The following is a 23,665-nucleotide window of genomic DNA, read 5'->3' as shown; positions in this document are numbered from 1 at the left end:
ACGTCCTAAGATTTTCTGTTGTACAGGTTAAGGCAACGGGTCAGCACCTCATTGGTTGTCGAAATAGTAAAAACATACGAGTCAACAACCACCCACGGGAATAAGCTAAAGTAGTAATTTGATCAAGAGGGAGTAAGGAAATTGATGTGAAAACAAATCACGTTTATTAAATTTTAAATTTGGTCCCAAACAATCTACAGTAAGAAAACCATCATTAGTATTTCGCAATTTCACCACTCGTAAGAATTTCGCATCACAACTGCATAATCATATAACAGGATAGTTTATTCAAGGTGCAATTGTTTGCGCGTTGCGAAATAGTGGGGCATGCAGAAATGGTTGATGCCTTCATGATTCTTGGCATTTTCACGATTACACGGAGCAATTTTCTCTGCAACTTGTCTCGCAACGGCGCTGTGACACCAGTTGCATGGAGCATTGCAGGGTGTTACCTACAGCGCAATTTGAAAAATGCTGCGAGACAAGTTGCAGCTATTGTAGCGAAAAGTATAATTCGTTTCTCTTGCAATTTGTGTCACAACGCTGTTGCGAGACAAGTTACAGAGAAAATCCGTGTAATCGCGCCTTTCCTGAATTCTAAACTTGAAGCTCAGGGAGTTGTGAGGCCACTTACTAAAACTTTTACGTTTTAAGAGAGAATTCTTTTCGTATTCAAGAGGTGAGCGACAAAAACTATTTTCTTGAAGAAAGGCTAGCTGTTGCACAAGGCTAAAATCTTGTTATTCAGAAAGTTGTTTGGAAGTGGAGGTGACCGATGAAAGTGGAATCAAAGTGTTAACCCAGGGCAAACATTTTATTCGAAAATGAGAATTCGTTACCTTTTTACTTTTACTTTCATTTTTTCAATTTCCTCATGCAAATTGTAGCAAAACGATTGCCGGCAGATGCCATTTTGTTGCCGACTCAATATTCCGAGATTCAGATCGTACGATATTCACCTCCAATTAACCAATGAGCGCGCGCGTTCTTAGGAAGCACATAAGTTGGTATATGCTAAGTAGAAATATATGAAGCACTTACCTCTTACCTATTGGTATGTAAAGTTCACCCCCCAACGCCCCTCCCCATAAGCCAGTCCATAGTTTAAGAATCGTTTCAGTGTGCATGCGCTTTTATCCCGATTTTCCAACACCTTTTGTTTAATTGAGAACAAAAGAAGGTTTAGACAAAAGAAGGTGAGAGATTCGGGATAAAATCGCATGCACACTGAAAACGATTCTTAAACTAAGGCGCAGCATTCAAATCATTGCCTCTGTTGCAGCGAAGACTCTGAATAAGGTAAGAGATGCTTATATTTACGCTTAGAAAATGCTTATTTCGTAAGCATTAGTTTAGATAAACTCTTAAAAAGACTGAACTTAAAAAGTATAGTTCATGAGGTAATGCATGTACCAGTGTGCTTGCGATTTATCCCGAGTTTCCACCTTCTTTTGTTTAATTAAGAACAAAAGAAGGTTTCGACAAAAGGTGAGAAATTCGTGATAAAAGCGCATGCGCACTGAAAACGATTCTTAAACTATCAACTGGCTTATTGTCTCAACATCTCGTTGGAATTTAAATGGTCTTCATATTATGAGGCGCAGCATTCAAATTGTTGCCTCAGTTGCACTGCGAAGACTTCGAATAAATGAGGTAAGACTTTCTTTTATATTTACACGTAGAAAATACTTCTTTTCGTAAGCATTACTTTACATAAACTCTTAAAAAAGATTGAAATTAAAAAGTAAATAGAGGTAGTGGGGTATTTGTAGGTTTTTTTGATTCAAATTCTTTGATTTTGTAGTAACTTTCAGAAACAGCAGAAAATGAAGGCGTTTAAAATTCTTGGTTAAAACGATTCTTTTAAACTAGATAAAGAATCTAGTTTTTAGAAACTTTCTAGTTTAAAGCGCTACATTTTAGTTAGGTTTTGTGTCTCAAAATGTGTCGCGTGCGTGGTAAACAATTCATTCGAGTCTCCTACTTTACCAAACTGAACTCGGCTTTAACTAACCTAACATAACCATACATTTATTTAGTTCTACATTAATTTAGTTCCGTACATCTATTTAGTTCCGTACATTTATTTAGTTCCGTTGTACATTTATTTAGTTGTACATTTATTTATATAGTTCTACTTTTATTTAGTTCTACATTTATTTAGTTCTACATTTATTTAGTTCTACATTTATTTAGTTCTACATTTATTTAGTTCTACATTTATTTAGTTCTACATTTATCTAATAGTTCCATATATACATTTATTTAATAGTTCTATTTATTATATAGATATCGATGAAATACCAGGTTTTCTCTAGTGTCGAAAACTTGATATCTTTCACCAGTGGAAGATACCATATCTTTCACACGTGAAGATATCGCTGTTGACATAGTAACGTATTTTAATAAAGAATTTTTGAGCTTTTGTTTTATTTAAGTTTCATCGATATCTATTTAACAAACAGAACATTACATGGCCGCTTGGAGATACGAATTTCATCTTCTCGTGTTCAATTTAGTTATTTCACTCGTTCCCTGCGCTCACTCGTGAGATAAAATTCCGTCTCCGCGCGCCCATGTAATATCCTCTATATATACATTTATTTAATAGTTCCATATATACATTTATTTGATAGTTCCATATATACATTTATTTAATAGTTCCACACATTTATTTAATAGTTCCACACATTTATTTAGTTTCATACATTTATTTAGTTCTACATTTATTTAGTTCTACATTTATTTAGTTCTACATTTAATATTTAGTGCCATACATTTATTTAGTGCCATACATTTATTTAGTGCAATACATTTATTTAATTAGTGCCATACATTTATTTAGTGCCATACATTTATTTAGTGCCATACATCTATTTAGTGCCATACATTTATTTAGTGCCATACATTTATTTAGTGCTATACATTTATTTAGTGCCATACATTTACTTAGTGCCATACATTTATTTTCTTTCATTTCATTTCATTTTAGTTAGCATTTACCTCACATCAAATCATAGTTTAAAAAAATGAAAAATATAAACAAATTACAAGCAGATGAGAGGTAAGGGATGTAGAAGGCACAAATGTAAAAACTGGATCCAAATGTAATAAGGGTCACTAATGTAATAAACTTTGGTAACAAATGTAATAAAGGTCACAAATGTAATAAACTTTGGTCACAAATGTAATAAAGGTCACAAATGTACATGTCCAAAAACCCAAAAGAAATCTTATGTATCAGTCCAAGTAAAAAAATATGATCAAATAGAGTACAAACACTATAAGTGTGTAACATCAATACCACTAAATACTGCTAAATTATGCTATTCCTATTGTTTTCTATTGTTTAATTAGCATTACTTACTACTAAATACTGCAAAGTGTTGCACACTTTTAGTGTTTGTACTCTATATAATAGAGTGCAAGCAATATATCCACAGAATGCAATTTACTAAATAGTATAAAAAGAGTGCTAATTAAACAATAGAAAACAATATAATTTGAATAGAATTGTACTATTTAGTAAAACTAATTTTTCATGGATATACTGTGTACACTCTAATAAAATTAAAAAATAAAAAACTTACAGCTGACTTTAATTAATAGTCACATGATCCGAAAGTGGCTTGCATTATCGAAAATAAATGGATCATAATAACCTGAAATCATGCTAATTCTATTCATAAATTACGCTGTTATTGATACTAAAATGGAATTAATGTCGAATAATGTATTTCTATTTCTTTTTTCGCTATTTATTTTCATGTTTTTGTGTGTACGTGTGTATATTTTTTTCTTTCATTTGATGTCTCAATGGTTGTCGATCATTAGTTCAGTTTAGGGACGATCACAAGTTATCACTATTTTTTCAAAAGATATTTTTCCAAACAACTGCAACACAAAACCATGGCTTAATGCCAGTAGTCTGAAATTAATTTTCCCCTTAAAACATCACATTCCGCATATTATTCATTCATTCGTTTGTTCGATCGATCGTTTGTTTGTTAAAATTTGGCGTCTAAATGTCAACTGCTGAAGTATTAAAGAGTTTGGTACTGAAGAACTGTTTCAGTTGCAAACTTGATGGAAGCAAGGGTGGATCTAGGGTGGGGTGCAGGGGGTGCGGACCCCTCCCTGAAATGAGCTAACGGTTTTTGTGTAAGCTTATAAGAAAAAAGTCAGTCAATTATGTCTCAAAATCAATCGACATACATGAAAAACATGAAAACGATATACTGATGTTCTAATCTCTATTTTATACCTATTTACCTGATTGTCTAATGTAAAAGTTGATTGAGTTTAATAAAGCTTGTTTTAGGTTTAATGTTGTGAATCGTTTTAAAAATTAAACGAATTTGGAAATTGTAAAAACAATTTGTGATCTTATATCTGAGAAAACAAATGTGGAAAATTTGCATGAATGGTGTACAGTTGTACAATGGATTTTGAGTTTACAACAAAAGCGCAATTAGTTTTGGCCTTGAGACTAATACAAAAAATTTATTACATTTGTGACCAAAGTTCATTACATTTGTAACCTTTATTACATTTGTGACCAAATTTTATTACATTTGTGACCCTTATTACATTTGGGTCCAGTTTTTACATAAATGTGCCTTCTACAGGGATACCGTTACAGGTTTCCCCAATTACGACGGTCCCTTATTTAGTGCCATACATTTATTAGTGCCATACACTTATTTAGTGCCATACACTTATTTAGTACCATAGATTTATTTAGTGCCATTCAATTATTTAGTGCCTTACACTTATTTAGTGCCTTACACTTGCTTATGAGGCTCGGAAATATGTTGCCAACAATAGCTAAGTTAAGGATTCATAAATCATTTATTCTATCACAACTTAGATATTGCCATACAGTCGGACACTTTTATTGCTCCTCGGATACTAGGAAGCAAGAACGATTGCAAGAGCGCGCATTAAGGGCCATTTACTGCCATAGGATCCCGGAGTAGCCCATACGAGCAGCTTTTAAAGGAGGCAAAACTTCCAACATTGCAAAATCGTAGGCTACAGGATATAGCACAAATTATGTATAAGGTCTTATCAAACTCATGTATAATTCATGAGGAAAACACAACAGAAATCACGACAGTGAAGAGTGTTGTAAATCTGATACAAAACTGTGTTCATTTGCATAAACTTTAAGATGGATTTTCTTGGCCAGATTCACTTTTATCTTGAACATTTTAGGGAAACACGAAGGACCTAACCTAGACGTTTGAATGGATGCATAAGTCGTTCTCCTATATTAGTTATAAGTTGTGGAATAAGCTACCTATTAATGTCAGAAACTGTGGGAGTCTGCAAGAATTCAAGAGGGCTTTAAGAAAATTAAGGTTTGAATCGTTATATTAGGCATAGATTTGTAAAATATTTACTTAAGTCTTTCTTATTATTATTTAATTAAGTAGTCACAATTCATAACATTTCTTCCTTTAATTTAGGTTTATATGGTTTGGGGTGGTTTTATTTTAACATGGATTTCTATTATGTATTTTTTGTATATTTAGGGGAATTTAGGTTATAGATTATGAGTAGGAGTGGGTTGGGTTGGGTTGGGTTGGGTGGGGTGGTTCAGTATACAGTGGGGTGGGGTGGTTCAGTATACTTTTACCGTGATTTTCACACTTACATAATATTTTTAGATCTAGAATTTTATCTGTATTGTATTGTTATTTAGATTTAAGTTTAGCACGTGCACGTTCTAACGAGACTTTATTGTAAGCTCCTGTGTGTCTACGTGAATAAATAAATTACTTACTTACTTACTTACTTACTTACTTACTTACTTACTTATAAGTAATCTACAGTATTCGTGTCTGTGTTGTATCCAATATACAAACTCTCGCCTATGCCTTGAGTTTCTATATCGGATACAACACGGCCACTCATACTAAGCATCTGGCCCCACCCTATGTACCGGACCTTTTCCGTGGCGATGGGTGCATGTACTGGTGTAGGTATGACCTTAGAAATTCAAACGACTTCTTCATACCAAGATTTAACACCATAACATATGGGAGGCACAGTATAAGGTATATGGGTCCTTTCATTTTATCAAAGCTTGATAAATCGCTCAAAATGGCTGAATCCAATTAATATGCTTAGAAATCAAGTAAGGAAGTTGGACTTGGCCATGACTATCTCTACTCATGAGGAGTGTAAAGACTGCTTTTTGTATCTAAATTAGTTCATGTCTCTACGTGATCTATTGAATAATTCATTCTTATAGGTAATGCAGTGTGCTGCAGTTTTCCATACCCGCGAACTCAGATGTCCTGATAGTAGTTTCAGTGTCTGGATAGACGTGGGGCATCTGATTTTGTAGGAATGCAAACCTGTGGTACTCAGCTACTATTTTACTATCTACACATATAATTTATACACACTCAATTGAAGAATCATTGTCGGGTTTAATTTAGAAACAATTATAACATAGAAGCTGAGACTGAAATGGCACATGGGAAATGACATAATTAATATTATAATTTATTCATTTACGTCATCTATGCAGTCGGTTTAGAATGCCAAACACGTACTTAAAGGTGCCACTGGTCGCCGTTCACAGCATGCATCTAATTAACGTACTATCCCATGTGCCATTTCGGTCTCAGCTCTTGCGTTCTATGTTTCTGAACCCGACAACGATTCTTCAATAGCTCAGTGCGCTGATTCTAAAAATAGCTTAAAGATTCGGACAAACATTGCATTCTGTTTAACTGCTACGAGGATTATACGAACCGATTTTATTATTTTTACTTAAAGTTACAATAATAACCCATGTAAACTAAGATCAACTGCGATAGGCTGTGAAAATTATCTGCTGAAAGTAAACTCGTAAGTTTGTTTGTCCGAATTTCGCCTTTGTCTTCGTTTTTATGACGTCACGGCTGCGCTGCGCCATTGAGTGTATAATATACCAGTCTGCACTGTCGATATGGGAGGGGAGGGGGTAGAGTGGTGCAGGTGAATAGATGGTGTTGGGAGGGAATGTAAATATAGGAAATATCTAATAATTAACTATGGAATTGTTTGAGGGATTTTATTAGGATTAGATAGGTGTCTCCAATTAGTTTCTTATTTGTAAGCTAGAATGAAATACAATAAAGTTATTATTACTATTATTATTATTATCATTATCATTATTATTATCATTATTATTATTATGTAATACATACAATATGAGTGGCCGTGTTGTGTACGCCGAGAGTTTTTTATATCGGATACAACACAGACACGAATACTGTATATCACTATATCAAACATCTAGTTAGTTCCTTTGTGTTTCACTAAAATTTTCAAAGTTAAAGTGAATCTGGCCAAGGAAATCCAACTTAAAGTGCGACTCTCTCCAATAGTGTTTGAGTATTTAGACAACAGACTAGCGGCAAATTTTGATTTTAAATATTCTTCTGTTGTTCCGGTTGCTAAAACTAAATGATGAAGAGCTTTTAATATATTTCGCAAATTAGTGATTTGTGTCACCATGCTAATATATAGAAAAATAGTAATGTACGACTTCAAATACATCCGGAAAGCAAATTAGAGACCGTATAAAACAGTCTTTATGATTACAGTTTGTTTCTTCCAGACAAAGATATTATCAGGCTGACACTTTTAGATCTTATCACTATGCTGCTATGCGACAGCATGGTTAATAATATTCGACAACAAAGGTGCCGGCAGTCTTCTAAGCCGTGTAAACCCATGGATATTTGTCCGATTTGTAGCAATTTTCTATTGTTCAGATTCCTACTTTTGATTGGCTAATTTAATTTGTAGAAAATTTGTCGAAGTGGCTTTTGTTGGAGTAGTCGCACTGTAAAGGTTATGCAAATGAACACAATTTTGTAGATTTACAACACTCTTCACGGTCCAAATTTCTGCTGTATTTTCCTCATGAGTTATTAATGAGTTTGATAATATTATTTAATTTTTAGTTCTACATTTTATTATTTAGTTCTACATTTATTTAGTTCCATACATTTATTTAGTTCTACATTCATTTACTTCTACATTCATTTACTTCTATATTTATTTAGTTCTACATTTAATATTTAGTTTTACATTGAATATCTAGTGCCGCACATTTAACATTTAGTGTCACACATTTATTATTTAGACTGCCACACATTTAATATTTAGTGTCACACATTTAATATTTAGTGCCACACATTTAATATTTAGTGCCACACATTTAATATTTAGTGCCACACATTTAATATTTAGTGCCACACATTTAATATTTAGTGCCACACATTTGATATTTAGTGCCACACATTTAATATCTAGTGCACACATTAAATATTTAGTGCCACACATTTAATATTTAGCGTCACACGTACATTAAATATTTAGTGACATTAAATATTAATTAGTGCCACACATTAAATATTTAGTGCCACACATTAAAAATTTAGTGCCACACATTTAATATTTAGTGCCACACATTTGATATTTAGTGCCACACATTTAATTATTTAATATTTAGTGACATACATTTATTTAGTTCTTTACATTTATTTAGTTCTACATTTATTTTAGTTACATACATTTATTTAGTTCTATACATTTATATAGTTTCAATCATTGATTGATTGCCTGATTGATTGACTGATGCCACCTCTAACTTTATATTTTCAGTATTGATTCATTGGTATATTGCGAATATATGAAAACTTTTTACCATTCAAATATTCAATAATATCCAATGAAGCAAGTAGACCCCTGAAGTTACAGTATCTTTTCCTTAACGAACATTTAACATATTAATTATTTTATTCTCTACTTTCACATCCCCATAATACTTTGCCTCTTTGGGGGGTATCCAGAGGGTAAATACCCACTTATTTTGCTGAAGGCTGATCAGACAATGTTGACAATACCTTTTTTGGTTTCCAAAGATAAAATGAAGAAGTGAAAAACAGAAAAAGATAGAAGCTTGAAGCCGTTTAAGGTGAATTTTAACATTTTTTTGTAAGTCAATACATTTTTTGTAAGATCAAAACTCTTGAAGATCTATACACGCAAAAATAACTTGATAAGCTGATAAACAGCATTTTACAGATAAAAGTTGGTATAGTATATAAAAATTCAATTGCCCTATTTCACTATGACGTGACATCAAAACAATCTAATGTTTAAATGCAAAGGAGGGGGTCTGAAATCAATGCAAATTCACCGAAAATTGTTCTAAAACCCATATCAATCCACGAAGTCAAGTAGAATAGGCCAGCAAACTCTCAGAATGTTTCTTGGTGCATATTAACACATATTATATCTGAAAACCAGGCCATTTTTAGATGAAACTGTTTTGCTAGGAGCAAATTTTGGGTCAGGGTTAGGGCAATTCAATTTGGCAATTCTATCCCCCACATATAAACAAGCAGTGACGTCATAGTGATTCTGAAATAGGGCAATTTATAGAAATTTATCTTTTTCAGGCTAATGACAAAAAACCTCCAAGGAATGGGAAAACTTTAAAAATGAGTTTGGTTCTGGAGATGGTGGGAAATGGATGCAAGTTGCTTTTGGTGGTCACCTCTATCACTGTTATTTGTTTGTATGAGTTCATTATTGTTTCTTTGTTTCTTTAATGTTTAATTAGTTTGTCTAATATATGCATATATTTCAGTTTGTTTGTTTATTTAGCTTTTTTCTTGCTTGCGGCTGCCTGCTTGCCTGCCTGCCTGCTTGCCTGCCTGCCTGCTTGCCTGCCTGCCTGCTTGCCTGCCTGCCTGCCTGCCTGCCTGCCTGCCTGCCTGCCTGCCTGCTTGCCTGCTTGCCTGCTTTAGACTATTATCTTCTAGCATTTTTTTCATATCCTGTTGCTTTGTTTTTGAAAGTTTTCCGTTTGTAGTTAAAAATTAAAAGCGATCAAAATGAATAATATAAGTTAAAATATATTCATAATAAAATAACTATAAAAATATATGCTTGAACAAAAAATAAATAAATAGATAAAAATATAAAAATATAAGTATGAACAAATATTCGTGAAAACTACATAAAAAAGGCTTGCCTAAATAAGTATGCCTTCAACTTCTTTTTAAATTCCTTTAAAGATGTCCATAAAGTTATAGGTATATATAGGTTATATAGCAGCCGCATTGGATTTAAATCGGTATTATGAGAAGTATTAAGGATAAGTAGAATATATTTGATGCATTTAGTGTCTTTACTGACTATCTTTTAGTGTGCGTGTTTTCAGACTAAATCACTGGCAATGACATATATCAACAGAAAGTCAGGTAATGTTATTTGATTTTTTTACCTTATTTGAATCAATAATCTTGTTATCTAATTCTATTTATAAAACATATTCTACCTATAAGTTTAATAATTATCTATTTTATTATTAAACTACCACCAAGTGATTGTGGATTTAAAGGCTACTCTGAAGATGTAAGTAAACAATAATGCGGTTTCTTTTTTTTTACAATGCTGTTGTTATTGCTGCTGCTTCTGATATTGCTGTTAGCTTATTATAACTTCATATTCATCTTACAGGGAACCCCTGGCGGGCAGTACCACAGACAAGCTTGATTTGGACCTCATCCTTCCCCACCACTCCACAAGTAAGTCTAGTCTACATGGGCGTTGTTGGTTCGACCTTTCTATGAAACATTACCACACAAGAATGCACCTCCGAATGGTTCAAGAACAACAATGCGTAATGGTTGGTTAATGGAGTCAGGTTTTGGTCAGATCGTAAGTTATATATCTCGATTATCAATTTCTTCATTGCTGGGGTAATTTAACAATAATTAGATACCAAATTTTAGTAATAAAAAGAAATAGCTATTACATAGTCATAATAGATAGTTAAATAGTTATCATAATTATAGTAATTTCAGTAAGTTTAGATGTGAAAATATGCCGATGAAAGAGGTCGTAAAAAAAGGGCAATGGCACCCAATAGGTCACCTCGAAGCAAGCACAAGAGTTTGTTTCGAGGGATTTATTGTGGCTTCAAACCCGGTATTTTCGATTGGAACCAAAAAAATTGTAGAAGCAGTTGCGCCGACATCGCCGTTGGCCAAACAGTGACTTAGAGAGAGGCGTAGCTTTGCAGCAAATGCCTTGCCAAAGAATGCCGCACAGGTTGCCCGTCCTTGGCTTAATATAAGCCAATTGGATTTCGGGCATGCCGGCCATACCTTCTGGGAGATAACGATAATAAGGATGCGTATTATTTGGTTGGTTAATTGAGTCAGGTTTTGGTCAGATCGTAATTTATATATTTAGAACATTAATTTCTTCATTGTCGGAGTTAATTATTTACAATTACTAGATACCACATTTTAGTAATGTAAAAAAAAGAAATAATCATAACATATATTTATGAAAGGGCTGAAATGGAACAAAGTGAAATCAGCCATGAATCCAAACTGGCCTTGATTGGGAAGACCAAAGTAGTAAACACTAGCTACAAAGACGTTTGTCAAAAAAGGGCAAGGGCAAACAGACTTTCTGTGGTGGAGAGGCGTAAATTTGCAACAAATGCCTCGCCTAAGAATGCCGCGCCGGTTGCCTGGCCTTGGGGATACTATAAGCCTCTTGGATTTCGGGCATGCCGGCCATGCGTTCGGGGAGATTTGAGACAATAAGGCTGCGGCTAGGAAGTATGAAACGACTGAAATGAATGAAAGTTAAATGCATGAGTAAACAGAAATTCACGAGTTCATGAAAGGGCTGAAAGGGAACAAAGCGAAATCAGCCATGAATCCAAAGTAGCCTTGTTGGGAAAGGCAAACGTAGTAAATATAAGCTGAAAAGACGATTGTAAAAAAAGGCAATGGCGCCCAATAGGTCACCTCGAAGCAAGCACAAGAGTTTCTTTCGAGGGATTTATTGTGGCTTCAAACCACGGGTTTCAACAGGAACCAAATAAAGTTAAGAAGCGGTTGCGCCGATATCGCCGTTGGCTAAACTGTGACTTTCTGTCGCGGAGAGGCCTAGCTTTGCAGCGAATGCCTCGCCAAAGGACGCCGCCCCGGTTGCCGGGCCTTGGGGATAGTATATGCCTTTCTTTCGGGCATGCTGTCGCTGCGTTCAGGGAGACGTCGTCAAAGACATGGCAAAAAAGGTTAGCCACTACGGCAGTTAGGTAGGAAGGCAATTAGGCAGTGAAGGAAGGAAACATGTAGGGAATAATCGAGGATGGAATAACCAAGGGCGGAAGAAGCCATGGAAGAAAGAAACCAAGGAGAGAAGAAACCAAGGAATCAAGGAATCATGAAGGCGAGGAATCTACAAAGCAAGGAACCAAGGAACCAAATGACCAAGGAGGCATTCGAGAAGTAAGTCTATCATTTTTTTCCTTCTACCTATTTTCGACCAGTATCTTCATCTTTCGTTAACCCTTGGAACATTATTCTTTTAAACCTTCAAGACATATATTTTGTCATAAAAATATTCATCATTGTTCTGCAACACATAGAGTCCAAATGGGCGTTTTTAGGGTCAAGCTTGTTTCACAACATTAACCATACAAGAACATGTTTTGGTCAGATCGTAAGTTATTCATTTTAATCGTTGATTTCTTCATCGTCGGAGTAATTTAAGTTTTAGTAATTAAGATCGTTTAAGTAAGTTAAGTTAATAACTACAACACATTTTGCTATTTTTTGAATTCGGTAAACCTTGTTTTATTATTCTAATTCTTATCTTTGTACTTATTTGTACTTCTATGTACTTCTTTTTTGTTTCTTACCACATGTAACAAAAACTGTAACGTCCATATTCGATCCACAAGATACTTAGTGAACTGCGATTTTTTCCAATCCCCATAATGAAACCTCAGCACGACATTAACAAACTTTAACTGAGTAGCAAATATATTTTCTAGCGTATTCGATAGATACGATGTCTATTGAAATGTTATTTATCTGCGCATTGTAAATGAGAAAGTGTAGTATCTTTCAAAAGCGTTTTCGATGGATACGATGTATATTTAACCGTTATTTATTGCGAACGATATAAATGAAAAAGTGTACACTATTGCCAAGGCATATTCGAAAGATATATTACAAAAATATGTCGTACTGTTATTCAATAACTGTGCAATATATAATTGAAGACGTTTACTGTCTTATTTTAACATATTCGAAAGATACGATGTATAATAAACGGTTCTTTAAGATGAAATGGTATCATGAAATGTACAGCATATTCGACCGATTCGATGTACTTCTTTTTTTTTTTTTCCTTTTTTTGTTGTTGTTGTTGTTGTTGTTGTTGTTGTTTCGCACGACATGTAACTTAAGTTGTAATGTCCATATTAGATCCATAAGATACTTAGTGAACTGCGATTTTTTCAATTTCCCAATTTTGAAACCTGCGCACGACATTAACAAACTATAACTGAGTTACAAAGATATGTATGAGGATATCCGTAGGATACGACGATTTAGTTGCGCATTGTAAATAAGGAGGTGCAGTTTCTTTGAATAATGTATTCGATGGATAAGATGTATATTTATCTGCTATTTATTGCGAATGATTTAAATGAAGAAGAGTACACTACTGCCAAGGCATATTCGAAAGATATATTCGAAAAAGATAATGAACTGTTATTCAGTAATTGTGTATTATATAAATGAAGAGGCTTGACGTCTTATTGAAGCATATTCCAAGGATACGATGTATATTAAACTGTTTTTTAGATGGACATGGTATTATGATTTGCTACAGCATATTCGACCCATTCGATGTACTACTTTTTGTTTTGTTTCGCACGACACGTAACTAAAACTGTAACGTCCATATTCGATCCACAGGATAATTGGTAAACTGCGATATTTTCCATTCCCCATTATGAAACCTGCACACGACATTAACAAACTTTAACTTAGTTACAAATACATGTATTAGCATATTCGAAGAATACGATGCATATTGAAGTGTTATTTAGTTGCGCATTGTAAATAAGAAGGTGTAGCATCTTTCAACAATGTATTTGATAGATACGATGTATATTATGTTATTTAATTGTGCAAGGAATATATGGAGATCTGTACATTTTCGCAATACATCTTCTGATGGTCACGATGTATGCTGTTTTTGTACTGGCATATTCGAAAAAATAGATATTGAACTCTTATTTAGTTGTGCAGGATTCATATGAAGAAGTGTACTGTCGTGGGCATATTCAATGGCTACGAAGTATACTAAGCCTTAATTTCTTGCGAATGATATAAATAAAGAAGGGGACCGTCTTGCAAATGCATAATGTTGAATGTTATTTAATTGCACATTACGAATGAAGAGATGTAGTATCTTTCAGCAGCTTGGTATTCGATGGATATATATCGTAATGTAATTTAATTGCGGATTATATAAACGACGAGGTTGCACTGTCTTCCAACAGCATATGCGATTGTTACGATGTATATAGAACTTCTATTTATAGCGAATATATAAATGAAGGAGTGTACATTATTTTGCAATAACATATTGTGATGGTCACGATGCATACTGCTTTGTACTGGTGTATTCCAAGGAAACGATGGACATTGTATTTTTAGTTGCGCATTGCGAATGAAGATATGTACTCTCTTGTGCAAGCACATTCGAAGGATGCGATGTATAACGAAACGTTATTTACTTGGGCATGGTATCAATGAATAACTGTATTATAATATGATTAAGGATTTTCACATTTTATAAGAGGGGTATAAAAAAATAAATGCCTTTGGTATGTTTTGCCTTTGGTACTGTCTTGCGCATATTCGATGGCTACGATGTATACTGAGCCTTAATTTCTTGCGAATGATATAAATGAAGAAGGGGACCGTCTTGCAACTGCATATTATTTTATGTTATTTAATTGGGCATTATAAATAAAGTAGTGTAGTATCTTTCAGCAGCTTGGTATTCGATGGATATATCGTAATGTAATTTAATTGCGGATGATATAAACGCAGAGGTGCACTGTCTTCCAACAGCATATGCGATTGTTACGATGTATATAGAACTTCTATTTATAGCGAATATATAAATGAAGGAGTGTACATTATTTTGCAATAACATATTGTGATGGTCACGATGCATACTGCTTTGTACTGGTGTATTCCAAGGAAACGATGGACATTGTATTTTTAGTTGCGCATTGCGAATGAAGAAATGTACACTCTTGTGCTAGCACATTCGAAGGATGCGATGTATAACGAAATGTTATTTACTTGGGCATGGTATCAATGAATAACTGTATTATAATATGATTAAGGATTTTCACATTTTATAAGAGGGGTATAAAAAAATAAATGCCTTTGGTATGTTTTGCCTTTGGTACTGTCTTGCGCATATTCGATGGCTACGATGTATACTGAGCCTTAATTTCTTGCGAATGATATAAATGAAGAAGGGGACCGTCTTGCAACTGCATATTATTTTATGTTATTTAATTGGGCATTATAAATAAAGTAGTGTAGTATCTTTCAGCAGCTTGGTATTCGATGGATATATATCGTAATGTAATTTAATTGCGGATGATATAAACGCAGAGGTGCACTGTCTTCCAACAGCATATGCGATTGTTACGATGTATATAGAACTTCTATATATAGCGAATATATAAATGAAGGAGTGTACATTTTTTTGCAATAACATATTGTGATGGTCACGATGCATACTGTTTTGTACTGGTATATTCCAAGGATACGATGGACATTGTATTTTTAGTCGCGCATTGCGAATGAAGAAATGTACACTCTTGTGCTAGCACATTCGAATGATACGATGTATACCGAAATGTTATTTACTTGGGCATGGTATCGATGAATAACTGTATTATGTGATTTAGAATTTTCACATTTTATAAGAGGGGTATAAGAAATTAAATGCCTTTGGTATATTTAGCTTTATGATTATGTAATGCAAAGTTACTTCGCAGTTTTTTGGAACAATTTAAAATTATTTTATTTTGAATTTCAACACTTATTTTCATTTTGGACAAATTGAGCAGGTTCGAGAGAATGGACTGGAAAAATGGAAGAAATAGAATATGGTAGATGCGTTTCGCGTTTTTACTGACTATCTTTAAGTGTGTGTTTTTCAGAATAAAGCCTTGCCAATGATAGTTATCAACAAAAACGTTAGGTACTGCTCTTTGATTAATTTATTCTTGTTTGAAATTCATCAAGACTCATCTATCTTACCCATAGCTTAAAGTATATATTTTATCATTTTATAAGTCAAGAAAAACTAACCAGTGAAGTGTCAGCCAAGCACTACAAAGTAACCATAGATTTGAAGCCTTATTCTGAAGATGTAAGTAAACAATAATGCTGTTTCTGATTTTTAGAATGTTGCTTTTATCATTGTTACTGTTGCTGTTGTTGTCGTCATACTATATATGACACGAATAAAATAATAGTTTCATTCTATCCATTGTAATAATAACATCATATTCATCTCACAGGGAACCCCTGGACAGTACCACAGCCAAGCTAGATGCATGTGTCTCGGTTTAATGTGCATTCCTTTTAAATGTCTGTTTCAGTTTAATTTCTGTTTCTGTTCCACGTGCGCATCTATTTTGTGTGTGGTTTGCCTATCAGTCGGTTTTTTCTGTCTTTGTGTAAGTGGCGTGCCCGCTACGAAGAACGGTAGCCTCCACGTGGCGTAGCGGGGAAGTAATTGCCAGAGTAACCTACCAGTAAGATCGATTTAAATTGGCTGTTTCATAATACTCCAAAATTCATACAAGATTGAAGAAGGATTTAAATAAAAACCTAAAACTATTGTGGTTTAATATTGATTTACTGGTATGGTATACATGGACATTATTACGAATAACCGTTCAACTATATTTAATATTTACTAGCACTTTCGTAGATCTAAAGTAAGATATTTTATAGATTTGAGATATTTAAATTTTTATATATTAATGTTAATGTGGATTTTATTGATAACTGTTATATTTTCTTTTTTTATTATTACTTTGTGTCCTCAATTAATATATTTCATGCTAAAGTGTATTGACACGTGAATAAAGATTATTATTATTATTAATAAAAGATATATATTTACCTGATATTTTGTTGCACACAAACTGTTTATAAGACTACACGGTCTTGTCTTTTAAATGTGCACGGCAAGGTCCATCCACCGCTATCAACCTTAACCTTTACTGACTATGCTTTAGTGTGCTCTTCAGATCACATTGAAATATTCATGCTGAAAATTAATATTGTAGGTACTTTTCTTAAATCACATTTATTCATAATTCAAATGCATCATTATTACAATAATATTAATGATTATACTTAGGATGATACAAAAACAATAAGCAATGCAGTAACCGCAAAAAGCAAAACTCTCTAGTGTATTCTGACAGTCTTTCTACCTTTACTTCATTCACTTTAATGAGGGTTCTGGAAAAACTTGTAAGGGACAGGTGAATTACGGTTAGGGCTAGGGTTAGAGAGGGAAAGGGGGAGGGGGAGGGGAGGGGGAGGACTGGTGCAAATGGGGGAGGGTCATTATTTTTCATGCAGGCTAAAAGGGAGGGACAGAAAGAATTGTGCAAGTCTTAAGGGGTGGGCCAAAGCTTTTTGTGCATGAAAATAAGGTGAAAAGAAATTATAAAAAAAAAAAGAATTATGCTGTCACTGCATGAAGCTGATAGGTGCGTTAAGAGCTATCTAGAACACTTAAAATTGCTTGAACAGAAGAAAGAAAAAAGAAAGGAAGACAAAACTGAAAAGAAATCTGCAGAGGCAAGAAAAAAGTATGAACACTACAACTGGATTGCGATGCTTGATGATGGCTCTTTAAGAAAACAAACTGTAGCTTTCCTAGATAAGCATTTAAAGTTACATCAACTGCAGTGCTGTGGTGAAAGCAAGGTTAAACTAAATACAGTTCAGAGGGCATATAATACACGATCTTCATACAGTGGAACAAAATAGACGGGGCAACTACAGAGCCTGGCAGTGACACTGACACTGATGGGAGTGCAGAATATGGATTATCCTCTGATGAGGATTGCGAGGAAGAAGAAATATTGGCTGAACTTTGTTCAGATACAGATGACACAGAAGAGTTTGATAGTAGAATGGCAACTACATATACTGTCACTTAGTGACAACAAGATTGGAAAAATGAGCAACCCCTTGGGAAAATTTTGTTACTTAACGTATACTTGAACAATACTTAATGTGTATTTATTTGACTTAATGTGTATCTGAACAGGTATCTAACTTGTATTTTAACAACTTTGTTAAATCCACCTTTTATTTGATATGTATCTATACAGGGATTTAAAAAAATGTATTTATACACAAAAATAGGAACTCAGTTGTTCAACCTCAAGTTAAGTAGAGTATTTTTAAGCTACTTGATCTGTACTTAACTACTGCTTTTTCAATAATTACACTTAAAGTAGTGTACTTAATGTATATTTGAACATCCCCTCTCCCTATTTGAATTAAAGTAGTACTTGAGTAGAGTATTTGATAAGTATTTGTTCCGTATTTAACAACTACTATATTATCAAATACATATCAAGTATACGAGGTTAATCCGTATTTATACACCCTATCTCCCCATTCGAATTAAAGTAGTACTTAAGTAGGGTATTTGATAGGTATTTGTGCCGCACTTAACAACTACTATATTATCAAATACATATCAAGTATATGAGGTTAATCCGTATTTATACACCCTCCCCATGTAAATTAAAGTTGTACTCAATTAGTATTTTAAAGTACAGTTGCTACAGCCAAAAATCTCGCGCTGCAGCACAATTGCAAAATTTTGCAGTGTAAAGCATGGATAACACAGCGCTACAAATCGTTGCTTGAAAGCTGCGATAAAGACATATTATTATAGTTTAAATTTGATATGTTGTAGTACGTCTACGAACGATGCTAGCAAGCTGCACAATATCACTGCATACTGATGCGACAACTGAAACATTTACCGCAACATGTTTGTAAATATATGCCGTTAATCCTAAATAAGGTAGCATAGAAGCACAAGTTATATATCTGCAATAATGACTTAGATATTTACCTTACATTTTCCAAAATCTACTGCTTGGTCGAAGAAAGCTTGCTCGTAATGTAATATCTTCTGTCAAGGCAAGCCGGCTTTCAACTACTGTATTCTGTGGCTACGTTGGATTTCGAAACCTCCTAGTTTACATCCCGTATGTAAAAAAATATACCTTTTGAATTCTTCTTAATAAAACTTGGACTTGTTTTAAATCGAAGTCAGCAGTTCTTATAATTCTCGAAACCTATTGTCAGCAAGCCCTATAAAGTTCTCGCACAATATGCTGCTAAGAACCCGCGCATTCGGAGTTCAGCAGCTTGATTACGATAAGAAAAGATCGCTGTACCACGAATAAAACTTTTCAACGTCCATTAAAATGTCTTTGAATAACGCAAAGACAGAAAAAAGGCAGCATTTTGCCGTAGATTGGGACGGCTTCTAATCCAAACAAGATACGTGCTTGGCGGACTTTCGCGCGCATTGTTGTGGCTTCTCGGATTTCATTTTATTTACTTTGATCACGAGCACAGTGCATGGCTTCGATAATTCAATAAATCTGCTTATCATGATTGGCTAAGAAATCCAATCCTCAATTTCAAAATCTAAATGCGTGCTTACCAAAGCTCGTTAGAATAGTCCGCCAATATATGCAGAACTCACAACCTAGTCAAAGCACTACTTTAAAGATTTACTTTTGCTAGAATGAAGATTGAAGATTGAAGATTGAAGATTGTCAGTATATACGGAAATATATTAGTACACCGTGCCTGCAAAACAGTAAGCTAAAGCCGGCCATGTTATTGTCATAATCAGAACATGAGAGACAAACCGTTTCATCCCCGAAGTAATAATATACGTTATGGCTGGTAATGGGCAGCACAAGAACAAGAAGAAAAGCCCGTGGAGAAACTCAATTTGCTTGCTTTGACGATAATAAACGACGGACAGAACTAGAGAAGAGGCCAAGATGATACATAACATGAAGAATTATATGATATGATGAAAAGTACACTACAAACAAGAGGATTCCAAGAACTGAACACTTACGATCCGATACGCGGTTTTCCGTTTTCCAACGGCTTATACTATACCTATGACAAGGCCAAGATAACTGAGCTGGAGGGACTAAATGCAGCCAAATTTATACCGCATCAATGAAGTCTACTATAAATCTTCATATTCACAATAGTAATAGAAACAAAACGTACAAAAAGAAACGCCAGGAGCATGGAATACGACACGTTTATTTGTGCCGATTTGGTTCGTATCTGATTGAGACTTTTTTAACTTAGTATTGTTATATTCACGAAGCCATCCCGAAGTGAATGATTCGCTATCTAAAGAATCCTTAATAGGCCCTTTGCAGCTAGTGGTCACGTGCTTGGATACCGCTTAGCAACACAAAACTGGAGAGCAAGCCTTCCAGTAAACAAAAGTTGTAATAGGTCAAGCACGCGTGGTTTTATACGATAGTTTCATCGTTCAAAACGCTTAATCCTTTTGCCCTATCTACAAACACAGTAAGATAATCTTAAATTCTCTCCTTTGGACTCGATTTTTGGTTCGAAGTAACGATATTCTTCGCGTTATCGCGAAAAAATTGTCACCGCCGGCCCGCTCGACGGCTGAAAAACATGGCGACTTCGCAAGGTATGTACTTCAAAACTCTCCTTTTTTTTGGTTTCTTTTCAATTATTGGACTTCTAAAATCTCTAAAATAACAGTTTAGATTGTGAATGGTGATCGATTGTAATTGGACGGCATTTTAATGGACGATTTGTTTATTTTTTGTGAGAGTGATTCCACGTCTAAAGTCAAGACTAACCCATGTTTACATATATTCGCTGTAGATGTTAGAACTCCCGACGAGCCATCACATACCAAGAAAAATTCTTCGTACTGATATTTTTATATTTATTTTTGTTTTAGATGAAGTAGAAACTCAAGACATCTCTATCTTTCCTTCCCTCACCTTCGATGATGTAGGGAGCTACGCTATAGAGAAGTCTGGCTGCACAAGCACTTCGAAAGCGTACAAATTTATGGCGGAACCAGGCTATTTACATGACGTTAAAGGTACTTGATAGCCAAAATGTTTTTTCTATTTCATTATGATATGAATGGCAGACAATTCACACTAATTTTTCCAATTTTTTAGTGATATATACCGACCAGTGCGTGAGAGTTAAATGCAAGTGTTACCGCTCAATGAGGAAGTCTGAACCACCGCACATTTTAGAGGTGTCAGTCCAGAACAACAATTTGACATTGCTGTCTGGGCTGTGCTCATGTGTAGCCGGGGCAGGTGGATACTGCCATCATGTGATCGGGCTTCTTTATACTATTTAGCCCTTCTTAAGCAACTGGGACATCGGACATTGCCTGATGAGCTAACATGTACCAGCATGAAGCAGCGTTGGAGCATACCTAGAGGATCCAAAATCGCACAAAAAGAAATACAAGACGTGCTAGTGAAAAAACCCCAACTTGGCGCTTCGTACAGTAGATATATCAAGAGTAATTTGTATTCCCCATCTACCCAGTATCCTACCCTCACAAAAGAGCACTTTAATGGCTTCCAACCACCTTATCCTCTCTTTACAACCATTCTGCCCAATCAAGATCAACTTGGCAATATCCCATTTGTACAGAGCAAGTTTGGAAATGTCCCAAAAGGCTGTGTCCTGTCATATCAACAAAAGATGTCAACTGACTACATCATAAATGATTTTACTTGCACTTCTTTCCCAGAGCTTCCCCTCTCAAGTGCAGAGGACAGATTTAATAACAATGTGTCAATCTGTCTTGACAGTCGTCAACAATCTATATTTGGAACATTGTCTGTGACAACAGAGTCATCACTGAGAGTGCAGCAGCAAACAGTCACTCAAAGTCAGAGTGATGTATGGCACCTGCTCAGAAAAAAAAGGGTAACAGCAAGCAAATTTGGCATTGTCGCTCGCCGGGTGTCACATTTTGACACCCTTGTCAATCAGCTAAACCCCACCAGATTTGTACAAACTGCAGCAATGAGAAGAGGCATTGAACTTGAACCACATGCTGCCATGGTCTATGCTAGCAATGCAAAGGGTGGAAGAGTAAACCTCTTCCCATCTGGGCTGATTGTCCACCCAAAGTGCCCATGGCTAGGTTGTAGCCCAGACAGGAAAGTTTATGACCTTGATGCCGTAAATAATGGTCAGAATCCCTTTGGCTTGTTAGAAATAAAGGTCGTTAAAGAGGGGGAAACATCATTTGACAATGTGAGGTATCTCACCAAGGACCAGAACACTAACCAGTACAAACTGAAAACAACAGACATTTATTATTACCAGATCCAGTGCCAGCTTGGACTCACAGGATTAGAATGGTGTGATTTTTTCAGTTACATTGACGAAAATTTGTTTGTTTGCTCTAGAATTAATTTTGATTCAGTGTTTTTCCAGCAAGCAAAGGACAAAGTTGATAGTTTTTTCTTCAATTACTATTTACATTAATACACTAAGATTTTTGTTGTTGTTCTCAAACCATGGCCAGATTTCTTATGATAACAAATATTATATTATTTTTATTAATGACAAATCAATTCATAATCTTAATTTATTTTTTATTATATTTATATCATATTAGTATTATATTTATTTGTGCTATTTAGATTTTGTGTTTGTTCATTAGTTTTTTTTTTTGAGTTTTCATTTACAAACAAATTGAAATAGTTACAAAAAGCAATCCAAGACACATGATAAACCAACCTGCATTAAAGATTATCTAATGGGTTATGTAAGCCACATTAATCATACATTCACCAACTTCTTACAGACACTATGCCTCATTATTACCATTGGATAAAATAAGTGGGCCTTGAAAATTTGTAAGGAGGCAGGCTACAGTATATAACTGATTGACTGAACCTAAAGTGGACAATGGCACATCTGAATCAAAAAAGTGGTACTCTTTGACTCTTCTTATTGCCCTCTCGACATGAATTCTAAGACTTGCTAGTGTCTTTGTTTTTTGAACATCTGCGGCAGAGAATTGTTCCTGACTTTCAAGAAACGGAGGAATATTTAACTCTACCCGCTTCTCCCTAAGTAAATCTTCAATGTCAAACCCTTTGTCTGCCATGACTGAATCACCAGGTTCTAACAAATCTAGAATGCCGCTGCACCTTGTGATTTCCTTATCACTAATCCCCCCTGTGTAAAGGCTAGAAACGAAGCTAATAGCTCCATTAGGGGTAATGCCTATCAAACCCTTGAGTGTAGTATTACTCTTATAACTAGAATAAAGCTGCGACTGAAGTAGTAGGGAGGTAGGTGTTTGAACAAAAATCTCTGTACAATCTAAAATGACACGTGTGCTTGCATAAAGCTTTTTAAAACCTTCTGGCATAAACCTATCAACATCTTGCCTTGAAGGCCAGATCACTTGACTACCAAGAAGAAAATACAAAAAATTAGTCCATGTGATCAATTTCCTGCAAACTGACGATTTATGTATTCGGAACCTATGAGCTAAATCCTGTCCGAATAGACCTAGTTTGAGGCGTACACAAAACATAAACAATTCATCCACAAGAAGCATATTTCTTGAGTCTGGTCTACTTTCTCTTTCTCCAGAGGCATAACAATATGTC

At 34.7% G+C, this 23,665-nt stretch overlaps 1 pseudogene across 1 annotated transcript; it reads left to right on the top strand.

Moving 5' to 3' along the window:
* The first annotated feature begins 20,319 nt into the window (after positions 1-20,319).
* On the top strand, positions 20,320-22,552 carry LOC148906092 (uncharacterized; annotated as a pseudogene). Its single transcript, XR_016121480.1, has 3 exons — positions 20,320-20,679; positions 20,959-21,105; positions 21,188-22,552. The product of XR_016121480.1 is annotated as an uncharacterized LOC148906092 (transcript).
* The last annotated feature ends 1,113 nt before the right edge of the window (positions 22,553-23,665 follow it).

Source organism: Actinia tenebrosa, unplaced genomic scaffold (genome assembly GCF_029948245.1).
Source record: "Actinia tenebrosa isolate PJP-AT-01 unplaced genomic scaffold, QUT_ActTen_1.0 PGA_scaffold6__47_contigs__length_16458017, whole genome shotgun sequence".
Taxonomy (NCBI): domain Eukaryota; kingdom Metazoa; phylum Cnidaria; class Anthozoa; order Actiniaria; family Actiniidae; genus Actinia; species Actinia tenebrosa.
Note: the sequence above shows the minus strand (reverse complement) of the source record. Positions and strands in the feature narration are given on the sequence as shown.